Raw genomic sequence first — 14971 nt, 5'->3', positions numbered from 1 at the left:
AGCAAGCGTTCCACAACATACAGGGGGACAACTTCAAGTTGTGGAAAAGTTTGCTTTTTACTTACTTAATACTAAAATTAGTTATAAATAAAAGTGTTTTGCTTCACTAGGTTCACACATTCACCTCTATGGAAATTAAAGGATTTTCTCTCTGAAAACACTTTGAATAAGTTTGCTTTAAGTAAATGAAAATGAAAAAAGCCCAGCCTTTCTGAACTGCATTTTTGTATTCAAAAAGTACAAACACAATGAGAAGGACACTGACTTTTGTTCACAGAATTTACAATAAAAACTCCTGTCTAGTTCTGAGCTGAAATCAGTTTCCTTTCTCACAATTGGCTTAGTATACTGAGGATTTCCATATATAACACCTTCTTCATTGTGATTCTCATTTCAAAGAAAAGTTTAGAATCAAGATATCTGCTCCTTTGTTTGCTATTGTTGTTACTCAGTTACTATTATGACAGTATTAAGTGACCACTGATTACCTGATGATCCCAAAAGATTAAAGCTGATTCAATCAGTAGCAGAATAGTATTATCTGAGGGTAATCTAGGGTTATCATCACCTCTCTTTCACAGCAGGCCCTCCCTTCTTGGAGATACACCTGGTCTATTGTGATGACAGAGGGCAGGTGGGCAATGAAAGAGCCTGAGGCCATTGGAAACCCCAAACTGTACACCCCCAACACACTCACACCTTTAAATCAAGTCATCAAATATAGTCCTGCTCATTCTCAAATTATGGGAAAGCATTGTCCCTGCAGGAAATGACCAGATGAATTAATGACAAATTATGGGAGCATATTTATTAAATACTTGGGATGTATGCAATGCTGTCAATTTTCAAGGTTCATATCTTACAATTTTATCTTGTCAAATATTCTTTTACTTAACCAAAAGCTTTTCTGGTTAGTTATACTAGAGCAGAAGGTTTACTTTATGTCTAGACATCTACTTACATTACCCTACCCTACATTAACATGCTGTTTAATCATTAATTCCAGGTGTTTTCATCCCCCCTTACATTCTGAGAAATGCTGCATGTGAATTCCAAAATTGATTATAATCTATACCCGTACCTGCCTCACACCACTTTACTACTAAGGTTTTGAATGTTGAAATTCAAGATATGACGCACAAAACTCAATGGCTAAGGCACCTAAGGCAGTTTTCACACCTAGAGATTTTTTTTTCCTTTTAAAAAGGACAGGGGCCATGTGTTTTGTAGATAATTAACAGTTGGTGGCTTCAGAGGAGTGATGATTAGGAAGCAGAGCTAGTCTTATCTTGTAAGGTAATCTGTAATACCAATAAAAAGCAAAGACTGCTATGGCAGATATTTAGGGCTAAACATTCCAAAGCTTCCCCAATGGAATCCTTTTCTTTACAGCTGTTCTTTTTGGGTCTTTTTTCAACATTAGTGCTGGGCATCTGCAGCTATGACGCTGAATAGCTCACCTCTGCTGTCACTTAAATTAGCCCTTTTCCTATGGAGCATCCCAAAATGGATGGTAATTTCCTCTTGTTGTTGCCAGAATGGAATCCAATATCATTAAGGTCATAAGGTGGGATTTTTTCCCTTATTTTCCATGCGATCTCCTGTGGATAAATTTTTATTCCAGACACAACCACAGCTGGCAAAACAGGACTGTGTTGTACTTAAATTGTACCTTGTAGTATAGTTGACAAGCTTGACAAGCATACGAGCACATTTGTCTAGATGGGGCAAGAAAAGACAAAAAAAAAGCTAGAACACAGTAATGATCAAGATTTCAATGTAACAATTTCGATTTTAGGCATTTACCTTGAAATTAATGTACCAAACCTTTTCAAAAGTCTGATGTTTTAATTGTATTGTGAATCATAACTAGGTTTTTGTACTTTTTGCCATTTTCCTATTGACTTATTTTGTTTTCAAATACGTTTTTTTTTTAATGAATGGAAAAACAACATTTTGGAATGCATGCATTTAAAGTACCTGATAATTTCATAGGTGTATTACTGTGTTGTATGTTGATTGCTTAATTGTTATTTCCAAACCTCTCATAAAAGACAGTTATGTTAACTGGACCTTGGGATAATTTGATTTACATATATTGACCATGTTTATTTTGGCCATCAAACTAATCTAATCAGTATTTTAATAGAGTAATTGTAATTGTCATTTTACAGATTGTAATGTATTTTTAGTTCAACAACCCGCAGAAAATGAACAAACCTTGCTTTGCAAATTTTGTAGCTTCAAAAGAATGTGACGTATATCAGTTTAATTAAAAGAAACTCACAAAGCTTTAGAAGAAAATTTAATAACTCATAAATTCAAGAATCCCGCATTAAGTGAGAAATTATTTTTTGTCTTTTTTGGAAATCTGTGAAAACATCAGGGCATTAATTACACTTTTTGGCAATGGCTTACCACCTCATTATACTGTCCAAACCACAAAACAACAGCTGCATAACACAAAGCATCAGTGTGATTTACACTGCAATTTGACACAAGACTATTGCTTGCAAGCTTTATGTAGAGTACATGCTATAAACCAAAAGAGGCCGCTATGAAAACGCTAAAGTGCTGTGGCCCTCACAGGTGACCTTATCTTCCTGATGGATGCATTTGTACATCTCAATTGTATATGATCTCAGCCTGCTCCCTAGGGCCCCATGCCTCAAGCTCTCCGAATCAGCAGGCTGTTTTGACATGCAGATACAAGGCACTGTGTTATGCCATACTGGCTTCCAACATTAGTCCATCTTTGTTACAGAAAAACATTGACTTTAATTTGATTAAGCACCTCCAAATTCAATTGGACTTGGCTCATATGTGTAGTCAGCAGTGTAGCTCATTATGATGACACAACTATTTTCTTTAGCTCCCCAGATCTCAGATTTTCAGCAAGACTGTTTCAAGACAGGCAACTGGTTACAAAACATCCAGAACAAAATCCTACTAGAACCCACTGAATTATGTCCAGTATGAATAGTACCATGCATCATATACTAAATAAATCAAAGTCAAAGGAAACAAATGCCCAGTATTGACAAATTACACACCTGGTCTGGATATATTGTGACATATTGTGACTTTTTAAACCTCTTAACCAAAATAATCTCTTTTGTTTCAGTTAGACATAAAAAATAGTGCAGAATCTACTATATTTGACCTCCCAAGCTTTTTGTACAATACACAATACAAAGGATACTACCAGAGTTGGTATAAGATCACCATGACAATTTCTGCAGATTATTCAAAAGAAAAAAAATCACTGTGTGCCCCCCTCTGGCATTTTAATACCACTACAAAATGTGACATAAAGCTAAATTGATGGGAGTTTTCTTAATTTTAACAATAACCTAGCAAAATGACCCCAGAATTTGATGGAACACAGTCAACGGCTTCATTAAAGATAATTCTACACTTCTTGCTTCACACATGAATAAATCTAATTTTAGTCAATCTCCTAAATTGAAAACCAAGATGGCTTTTCTGGAACATCTTTAACAACTCATATATCATGTCAAAGTTCTTATTCAATTGTAAATTTCATATTAAAGTGTAAAACAAGTGGCGGACCTGGATTTGGAAAACTTTTACTCTCATTTCTAACCCTGTACCATGTGCTCATAGTCTGATTAATGTAATCCTGGCACTGCTTTACCTTGATAACCCTTGAAACATATCAGATCTCTCCATATAGATACCGAGATTTGATTTTTACCTGGCTATATTTATAGATAGTTAATTACATTTTAACTTGAATTGTTCTTGAAATCACAGACTCGATATTGCCATTCCTGTTTTTCATAAATGAAAACTACCTTACAGATAATTCTGCTTTCTTGTTTTCATACTGAAATAAAGGGATCTCTATCAGATATTGTCAATGAGATTGGCATTTGCTCACGGCAGGATTATTATAGCTATAAAAGTTTCCTGGCTCCTCTTTCTGTTTCTACTTATGTCTCCATTCTGGAATGCCTACAAAGTCAAGTATCTCCTGAAGGACAACATTGTATATGCACCTGTTGCATAATCTCTTTGATCACTAGGGCAAAATAAAGAAATTAGTTTACTCCATTTCTTTATTACAGCCTGGGTATAAACCATTGCTAACCTTGGATCATGGACTTGAATCTACTTGTTTTAGATTAAACCAGGATAACATTTGGGATAATATATATATACTATGCTGAAAAGAGAAGAGAGAAAACACAACGTTTCGGGTGTGAAGCCTTCTTCAGGTGTGACACCTGATCTTTTTAACTTTTCTTTCCAGTGCATCTGACGAACATAGACATTATCATCTGTTATCTAAAATCTGCTGGAATTGCACACAATATAAGCAATATGAAATCTTGGGGAAACAGCTCTCTCTATTTAAGGATCATGTCATTAGGCATCTGTGACTAGGATTTCTCAAGTGGTGGCACATAATTGGCTGAGCTCTGCAGAAGGTAAGGTCGGATTAGTGGGCAGGGTTCATTAAGCTCTCAGCAACACAGGAGCTCCTGTAGCCCCCACTGAGCCTGCAGGCACACAATGTTGTCAAGGGGGGTACTCCCCTCCTCCAATTGGCACAGAAACTTCGGTGCAGGGCTGTATTGACTGTGACCTGTTATAAGACGAAGGGCTCAAATGTGGGCAGGTCAAAGGAGTCTGCCTACTCTTACGCATCTTCCCTTGTGTGTGGTCTCAAAGTCTGTATCTGCAAGTCATGACAAGAGAAATACATTGTTGGCCATTTAAAAAAAATTGTGTGGGAATAACAAAAATGACTATTAATACTAATTTTTAAAAAAGAAACATTTGAGAGATTTTTGGGTATCAAGGACAGACATCATTGAATGCTTTCTGAGGTAGCATAAAAAGCAGTAATCAGATCCTTTGTATAAACTAATACCAGGATATGACACCTTTATGTCAACAACTTACTCCAAACATTGTCACAAGATCAATTATTACCTTTATCAAAACTCCAGAGATTAGGGTACTTTCACTTTTTGTTTGTTTCCCCATGGTTATAGTATTTTAAAAAGAAAAAACGCCCTGCTACCATTTTGTCTTACAGACAAACCTTTTATTTTTATACTGCCCTTGGCAATAAATGTGTCGTAATACTCAAAAGTCCAATCCCTCATCATTCACTAAAGCCTGAACAATAAAGCCAGCATTTTGCCGCTAAGATCCATGCTGAATCAGATGTAAATGCTATCAGGCTGACCCAGGTTTTCGCTCCTCTCAAGTTCAAATTTCATGGCTATTGAGTGTCTTCCCCTGTATAACTAACCCCTTAGTCCAAAGACCACCTCTCACTCATGACTTACCTTCTACCTGCTCTATTTCTTACTGAAATCCTACACGGCTGTAAAAGAGGCAGATCTGAAGGGAGGTCAAAGGGCAAGAAACAAAGGTGCAGGAGGCCTGGAGTAAGGCTCCAAGCCTTGAGCAAGAGACCAACACAGGGAGAAAATAAGATAAAACTGTCTGAAGCCTTAATCTGCTTCACAGACACAAAAATATAGCAGATGCATAGGAATTTAAACTGTAAGAAACAGTTTAAATTAAACTGTAAGAAATTTAAATTAAACTGTAAGGAATTTAAACTGTAAGAAACATTCCTAATTAAGATGTATAACACACATCCATTTATATTACAAATCATTGTGCTACACAGAAAAATTAAACCTGGTTGTCTTAACATGTTAATTCTAAAGGCACAGAAGGATACATCTAGCAACGGACATTTCTCCCTTGCTAGCTGGCTTACAGCTTTGCATTTTTGTACATTTTTGAATCCTAGTAATTGGAAAGCATAGAAGTCTTGCTTTCAGATAACCTTGGCTCGTTTTCACTGACTGCTCTGACTCACTGCCTTAGTACACATTTTAGGATGCTCATGCACCAGTGCAGCAATTCCTTGAATCAGTAATCTAGTTTGACTACAATATTAATCTATGCAAAAGTAAAGTCATTTGGGAGGGCTCAATCTAATCATTATAGAACATGAAAGTTAATAAATGAAAGGAATGAACCTCACTGAAATTCTTTAAAAAAACAGATGAATTATACACTATTATCCACTACAAATGGAGTATTTTTACCACTTGTTTGTCATTGTACAGGAGTTTTCGATATGGTGCATTAGCTTCACATTTCAAATTACAAATAATCAATTATCAGATAAACACAGTCCTATTCACACATTAGAAAATCCTGATGTTTTTAGATCACTAGAGTCAACTGAAAATTATAACAGTAACGTATTCAGCTCCCCTAGTGGTTTCAAACCTAATGACAGGAAGCCTATATCAGTGAGTAGGCTTCTAGTTAAGCGTGAAGACAATTCATTTTCCAAACAAATGAAAAAAAGGAAATAAGCCCCCAGATACATGGAGAGTCTCTAAAAGTTCACTACTCCCTGCATCCGTTTACTTTAAAAAAGCCAAAGGATTAAGTAGCTCCATACCATCATTTTGTGTTTATCTCCTAAGTGACCTGGGATAATATTTCATATAATTATGCATCACTTTCTTCTCCATGCCGGTCTCCTCACAGCACCCTTAGGAGATTGAAGTGGCTATGAATCTTAAGTGGTTTAGAAATACAAGACAAATTTCTCCACATTATATTTCCTTGTCATTAACAAGCAGGAAGAATGTTTCAAACTCTCCTTCAGAATTAAACTGAAAAAAAAATACTATATACAAAAGAATTCTCACATAAGGCGGACATCCTCCCTATAGTCATTATAAACTGAAAAGTCACAAATCTTTATAATGTCCAGAACAAGTTGTCATTCATTTTGGTGCTTTACAACTAGAAAGAGGATGTAGTCAATTAGTAGTCAACATCAAGGTTCAGAACTCTGCTGATATGCATCACATTATTCTTATATATCATTGAATACTATCAGTGAAATTTGTTATTTATTGTCTGCTTGTGGGCAAACATATTTTAACATAGGGTTAAATGGGTCATTACTTAGTTTTACTGAGTCTTCCAGCATGCCTGAAGAATCAAAATCTACACATACAGATTTCAAAAGAATACCATATTTCCTTATGACCTAGGGCCACAAGGATTAAAGGTTAACACAGAATTGAAATGTGCCTCTTGGTGACACTTACTTCCTGTGTACCCTTGCTGAGTATGTGTTACCAGTCTGCTTTACCCACAGCTAATTTAAATGACAAGAACCATGCAGGGTTTAAACACTGTTTTTTATACGTCTACATGGACTCACCTCTGTGCTATTCACAACATTTATTTCTTAATTTTTATTCACAATAATTGGCTAAATTATTCCCTGAAGTGCAAGCTGGTTTAACAAAACAAAAAGTGTACATTGCAAATTTGGAGTTAACTACTGTTGCTATGTTTACAATTAAACTTGGTGATAAGGATAAGAATATAATAATGATAATAATAATGATAATAATAATAATAATAAAAAACTTTATTTTATATAGCGCCTTTAAAGGTGGCTTCTCAAAGCACTTTACAGGATGACAATAACAATAAATAAGAAGACTACAACAATAAATAAGAAGATTTCACAAGATAGGACACAATTATAATTACAACAATACAACAATAACAATAGAGGAGACCGTGGAAGGTGGTATTAAGAAGAGCAGAGGGGTGAAGAATGGAACCAGTTAAGTAAAGGTTTTTCTGAAGAAGAAGGTTTTGAGTCTGGATTTGAAGGAGTTTAGAGAAGGTGACTCTCTAATATCCTTGGGCAAAGAGTTCCAGAGCTTGGGGGCATAGCAGGAGAAGGCCCTGTCGCCCATACAATGTAGACGGGCTTGGGGGACAGTAAGGAGGGCAGAATTTGAAGAGTGGAGGTTGCGAGGTGGGGAGTAGGGCGATAAAAGTTCAGACAGGTATTGAGGTGCCAAGCCATGTAAAGCCTTATAGGTGAGCATGAGGATTTTAAAGTCTACGCGGAATTTGACCGGAAGCCAGTGCAAGGACTCCAGGATAGGAGTAATGTGAACACTTGCACTAGACCTGGCCAGGATTCTGGCTGCTGAATTTTGGAACACCTTTGATACTGTTAAATATGTGATTTTGCACTTTTTAGAAACTCTCAGAATGAGAATAATGATGTTTTTCCATTGAATATTTAGTTTTTACTTATTACCAAACGCAAACCTACCTGAAAGAAGTCAGTCAACCTTATGCAGGTCTCAGACACAGATTAATTGTGAAAATCAAGACAATCAACCAAATCCTTCTTAGGTTACAGAAGTCTATCAGCTAAAGCGTTTTGGGTGCCTTTCCAGACACTCTAACCAGAAGCTTTTAACTGATACGTTATATAACAGTATGTACAACGTGTTAGAAAACAATAATTAAAATAATAACGTTGTCACAAACTGTCAACAATAGATTTTTTAGCAACTGACAAATATTAGGTCATACTAAAAATAAAGTTTTCAAATAGTGAGACCTTTTGATAAGGTTTTTGCCCCAAAATGAAAAGAGCTTTATGAGTATTTCAATTAACACTTATTAATGGCACATTAATGGAATATTCTGCTTACAAATGCCTATCTTTATGTAGAAAAGGACATTTTCTTATTAAGTGAGTGCGCCTTCTACCCTTTAGTCATATGTCTTGCACTTCTGCACTATAGAGGAAATGCATTAGCTAATGAGGTTCTCATTTTTTTCACAGGACTGATCAGTTTCAGAAAATTAATCTATGCATTTACATTATGCAGAAATTATATTGACACCTGTCTGTCAATGGGATTATTGTTGTCCATCCTTGAACTGGAAGGAGCTTTTTATGAGTGTCACTGTAATCTAAGCTTGCCGGGAAACACTGTTATCACTAGAATATCAAAGATTCTCCAGGACCATCTCTCATCAGCAATTACAATACAAAAAAAAGCTTTTACCAGTAGTTCTTTTTTTTCTTAAATATTTACTTAAATGCTTAGTACAGTACACATTCACTTAGTTATGGTTTTATAGACTGCCTTTAGTTTAGGTGTAAGCGCTTTGACTTCTTGACATTGAATAGCCTTGTTCACAAACGGTTTTAAGTAAAAAGTACTAGCAGAGATAAGAATCACTTTCTCAGTCTCATTACACTTAACGAGCAGCCTCTGCTCTGATGAGAGATTTCCCCCTGCTCTCTCAGACACGTTCTCATTAAAGCACTGCAGGCCCTGGCATATGTTAATCGTGATGAGAATCTAAGCAAAGCACATACACATCACTACCACTCTGGTGAGGTAAAAAGCGTTGATGGAAAGGAGGCACATTTCAATGCTTGTCTGGCTGCTTTCACGTCTAAAGGCCCCCAGAAACCAGGGCTCTAAAACCTCTGGGTGTAATCTACCTACAGCATCTTATCTACATTTGTCATCAGCCAGATTCATCATACCAAACAGCATCCCACATTGTTCCACTCATCTGGCTGCCTCAGGGAGACAACAGTACTGATAATCAGATAAGTATGCTGTCTTTGACGGCAGAACTACCACAAAGCTAAACATGGTGGACACAAACAAGTATATCTCTCTACATGCATGCCCCTTTTGTGTAGATGTGAAGTCCAGATCCATGATTCTCTCAAATACAAAGTTCTTCGTTTCGCTTTCAACAGCTGTATTCTGATGTCCAGTGCAGTCCATTGATTTTTGTCTATACTTTTCTGATATCATTTACATCTTTCATGAATGTGCTTACAAAGCATGAAAACTACCAAAATATATTTGGCCCTCATTGAACTTACACAATGAGGAATATTATATTTAAAAATGTAAATACCCCCATGTACTCCAGAAACCCATTAATTTAATTTCAGATAAATATGTGCTTCAGGGAGGTGGGCTACCCGTAGGAGAAAAAAAAAACATTTGGAAAAATGATTACAGAGCAATCAGATTATCCGTACTTGTACAAAAAGGCCAAGTTGTTTTCTCCTCTAAAAGCTTTCTCAGTTGTTGCAAGATAACCTGATATGAGGAAGATAATCATTTTAACTGGAATATCAAATAACAGATGGTCCCTTTTAAAATGCCACAGGGCTTCAACCGCTCTTGCCAAAAGTAACGAATTAAAATTTTTTAAAGTCAGTTTGAAGGATAGTTTTCAGAGGCATATGAATCGCAGACCAATTGTCTGAACTGACATCCACTTTACCCAACTTCATCAGATAGCTGACAACTTCCTCCTCCCAATTCAATATATCGCATGACCACAATATAGTCCTTTTATTGAACAGTCCTTCAAGAAAAAAAAAGAGTAGTCACCTTCCTTAATTAAGGGTAGCTCAAAAACCAGGTGTAGAGGGGGTTTCTGAACCTTGGTTGAAAGATCTCCTCATTATTATAGAAAAGGAATGACATGCTTTGAACTAAACCTGAAAGTTATCATCTTCCACCTGTTAAGTCTTACAGGACATTTTTCTGTACTGAGCAATATAATTCCAACTAATTTAGGATTTGCAAAGATTATTTGTCATTCATCATTTCAGACATTTTTAAGATCTTTATTTTACTACAGGAAACTAGAAGGATAATCTTTTAAATTGGGGCTGACATAATACCTATTGAGCATTTAATGAGCCTGTTTACATATCTCTTTTTATAAATGAAGTCTTAAATGTACAAAGCAGGTTTTGTTTAACTTCAGTCTAAAATGAAGAAGACTTCCCTTTGCAAGCTGTGTTTGCTGTCAGTTTGAATTACACTACCTCCATTCTTTTTTCAAAGATAATCCATTTTACAGAAAATATCTGCACTACAGCAATGAATAGTGCAATAAACAGATGTATTTCCACTGGAAGGATTTTGGTTTTTGAATTATTTTTAAGTCCCATTCAGTAAGTGGTTTCATCCAGTGCCTAAAATTTTCAGGATATGTTATGTGTTGACATGACCCTTTAATGGAGTAAATGTGGTTTTCTGATGGATGGATGAATGGTTGGATGAGAATTATTTTAGAATATATACATTATAAATAATATTTACTCCCTTTGCTGACTTTAAAAAAAAATATTCTCAATTATTTCAATATATATTAAAAAACTTAACAATTCACAGTCTTTTTTTTTTAGAAGTAGAGAGATTTATGATTTTTTAACAACCCCGATTTTAAAGCTTGTTTGACAAATGCTTATGGCATTTGTCATGTTAAAAAATACAAGCCGATTAAGAATGCAAAAGGCACAGGCATATGTAACAATGTTCACTGCTGAAAAACAAGGTGAGTTTGGGATGCCAAAAGAAGCCAGCAGTTAAAAGCTGTAGTGAGTATAGAAATTTGCCACATTTACATCTTCATGTTGCAGTAGACTATAAGAATGGCAGTTCTCAGCTTTATTATTTATGTGATGAGTATAACTCTCCTGGGCAAGATCTGTCACTGGCACACATAACTCAGAACTACTTTCCAAACCCTTTCATGAAAGGAACACTTTTAGAAGCACCTTATCCAGAACTTTAACAACATGTATGCTGAATATTGACAGCCCTCTAATGCAAATAAAATTGAAGATAATCATGCTTTCAGGTGTCCCAAGAGAATCTTTTTCTTTCAAATCACAGTTTCAGTCTCTAATAATTTACAGCATTGCATGCTTCAGTAGAAAGTTAATAGCAACATTTCATGAACTCTAGGGAGGACATTCAATAGCTGAATGACATTTTACAGTCAAGTGAAGATAAAGTGAATTTGAAATTGAAGCATTTACACCCAAAGTCATCCTAAAATGGACTCAGCAGTGCAGAATGATACCCTCGAATGAAACACTTTGTCAATTTCATTTCTTATTTAAGTCCTATAAAGCTGGCGGTAGAGACAGTAAAGGAGTGGGTTCCACAGTCCATATCAGCATCAACCTTTAGTGATTGACAGTAATGAGTCCTAAAGAAGATGTGATGGACAATAAAAAGGCAGAAAACATCTACTATTATTGCCATGGTAAATGGAAGTTTTCAAACTTAACAATTAAGTAATCCAAGCTGAATGAAAATCTATCATTATGTATCATTAAACTAAAAATTGTATAGAGCATTTCTCAAAACAGAAATAATTTGGAAGAAACTAAATCGGACCAAGTCTTGGAAAGCTTAACAGATGGAAACTAACATAAATGGAACAGTGTCATCCTTTCTTAATCTACTGACCAATTCAGTTAAGAGAGATTAGTAGGCTTTTCTGATACTTTATCCAACTAAAAGGTTGATAAAAGCCTGATAAATCTGTGGTTTTGGTGCGCCTTCACCACGTTCTGCAACTATATGCACTTCTTATCAGCCAAAGCTGCGCCACAGTGCTTTCAGGTGCATAGCAAGACAGCTGGAACAATGTGTCCTTTCACCAAAAGCTAGGTAAACGATACCTCATTAAACGACAGGGCACAAGACAATTCAACAGTACCGTTCACATCTAAAATTAGGGTCTAATTTAGCCATCAACGTGTGCCTAATGGAAGAAAGTCCATCCCCCCAGAAGGACCACACAGCTCACAGTCCTCAAAGGCTCACTGTAGCACCTGGTTCAATTCCTGAGCACGATTTAGGTTCCCATGGTAGGAAATCAAGGCTACCTCCCATCCAGAAATAAAGCCCCAATTATAAATCCAAAGACACTGGCCATTGTACATGGCCAGAAAAGTCACTGTACTTCCCCTGTAGGAGTTGACAATAGAAATTTTAGCCTCCCTTCACTGTCAGAGACACACTAGCTATCCAGTGGGAGGTCCTGAAGTGGGGAAGGCTCAGTGGGCTTGTAACTCTAGCTAACTATGGGACCTTCCTCTCCGACAATATCTGAATAACCTAATCCCCGGCTAAGGTTGCAACAACAATAAAAAGTCTGAAAACTATATTTAACAACTATGGGAATTCTAGTGTTGGGCATACAGGAACACTTTCAATACGCAGTGAAGGCCAGCTGGGTTTAACTTCCTGTGCAGACTCCACTGCTTGAAAGCTTTTTTTTTTACAAAAAGCAAAGATAAGCATTGTTTTCCAAAACAATGGGCCACTTCCAAAGCCATTTTAATCTCCCAGACATTGGATTCTGTGTTCTATACATGTATAAAGCTACAAATTAATAAAGACAAAAATATATTAAGCACAATTAAATGACATCATTGTTTTAAATTCGTAAATGGGCCGGGTATATTTTAGTGCTATTTTATGTTAGAATAGATTACATGTTCTGTGCCTATAAGTTGAGTTTGACTTTGCATGTTTTTCATATACTGGAAAATAAATTTTTCACTTTGATAGAAGCCGCCTGGTAAATCAGATTTTGAAGCACATAACTGAACCCAATCACATTAAGGCTAAGAGAGAACTTGTTTCACGCAATATTGTTAGAGATATAGAATGCTCTGGCACATAAATGTTCACAGGCTTGTAGGGCACTTCAGCCCCCTTTACAACCATTACTTTAATAACCCGGAGCCAGCATTTTTTAGCTACAAATATAAAGGATTTACATACAACTGAATTAATATAAAAACGATACGTTTGGGGCAAAATAATTATTTTTGTTTTAGACTTCAGTTAGAAAGACATTTCATATTTCTCAGAAGCATAGGCTACAAAAAGATTTCAGCACTTACTCCAGGACTAATCACTACTTGTTATTGAAGGTGTGTAATGAAACCAAATCTAATATGCAACAAAAAACTACAAGCTAAAACTTCACAGCGTCATTCAACAACCTCGTTTATGCCTTGAAAATTAGACTCAACAATTCCCAGGCCACCATGCATCAAAGGCATCTTTTGAAATAGATTTGGTGAACTCCTATCTTACAATGCATGACAAATATCCAGAGATCGACAGAACTTGTTCTTCTTCAAGTAGTTCAGAACACAAGTTCTATACACAACAGCCTTATTTTAAAATGAGTATAAAGTATATTGTATTTAAACTTAAGTATAATAAACTGTGTCTATGGGTTAAACGTTCTTAACATGCTTTTATGCTGTAGTTTAAAAGTCTTTATGTGATTGGACAAAATGAAAATGTTCCTAAAAGACAAAATAAATGGAAACACGCAATCTATCGACATTTACAGCAGTGACTAGGTATGCTTATACAATACATGGAGCTGTATCTTTTTCCTGCTACAAGAGCTTTTACAATCATTTCCTGAAGTGCCTTTTGTCAGTTCACATTCAGTCATTCTGTCAGCAGACTTCTAAGATGCTCATTTTGTTAACCGCCTGCACTTTAACTTATTCAGTTCTCTTCCAACAGCACTTCAAAAGAAAACATTTGCTTATCTAGGTTCCAGATTGCAGAGATCATCTAGTTGATACAGGGAGTTGCTAATAACTATTTATTGCAATATTGTTTTCAGTTTGTGATGCATAGACCATAGATTTAAATCACAGACATTTTGCAACTAAGACAGTGGTAACAGCAATAACAAATATCAATGTTTTCAAAATTGTTTAACAAACTTAATTTAATAAGTGAAGAAAGGAAGTACTGTAGTTCAACAAGGTCCTGATCTGGCATGTCTATGAGAATACTTTTTTTCCCCCACCTAAAACAATGCATTTAAAATGATACACCTTTCATAGAAACTCTCATGAATCTGGTAGAGTATCTTATTATTTTGTTTTTGTGAGACAGACTTTTAAATAATTCTTGAAAAACTTACAAAAGTAGCTTAATGACAAAATAAGACACAGTAGGTATCCAAGGGTTTAATGCAAAAATACAATCAGACATGTTCTTGTTCCACATTGGAGCAACAGAATCCTGTCTGTCCTCTTGGCAAAAAGTTTCATAAATCTTTAATTTAAAACAAAATTTTCACTGGCACAATGCAGACATTATATTATAGCTTAGACATGGCATGACATTCATTATATGCCAGAAATTTCTTAATCAGACAGAACCTGTGGTTCATGGAGTTTAGTAATATTTAAGAAGATGAGCTATACAATAAACAAAATTATGTAATGAAATTGCTATTTAGT

At 35.7% G+C, this 14971-nt stretch overlaps 1 protein-coding gene across 2 annotated transcripts in view; it reads right to left on the bottom strand.

The window, feature by feature from the left end:
* Positions 1–14971, bottom strand: part of kif26aa (kinesin family member 26Aa) — a 132385-nt gene that overhangs the window by 112795 nt on the left and 4619 nt on the right. The window lies entirely within an intron of this gene.

This window comes from Lepisosteus platostomus, chromosome 10, assembly GCF_059453375.1.
Source record: "Lepisosteus platostomus isolate fLepPlt1 chromosome 10, fLepPlt1.hap1, whole genome shotgun sequence".
Taxonomy (NCBI): Eukaryota; Metazoa; Chordata; class Actinopteri; order Semionotiformes; family Lepisosteidae; genus Lepisosteus; species Lepisosteus platostomus.
The sequence above is the reverse complement of the archived record's forward strand: the minus strand, read 5'-3'. Positions and strand labels throughout refer to the sequence as shown.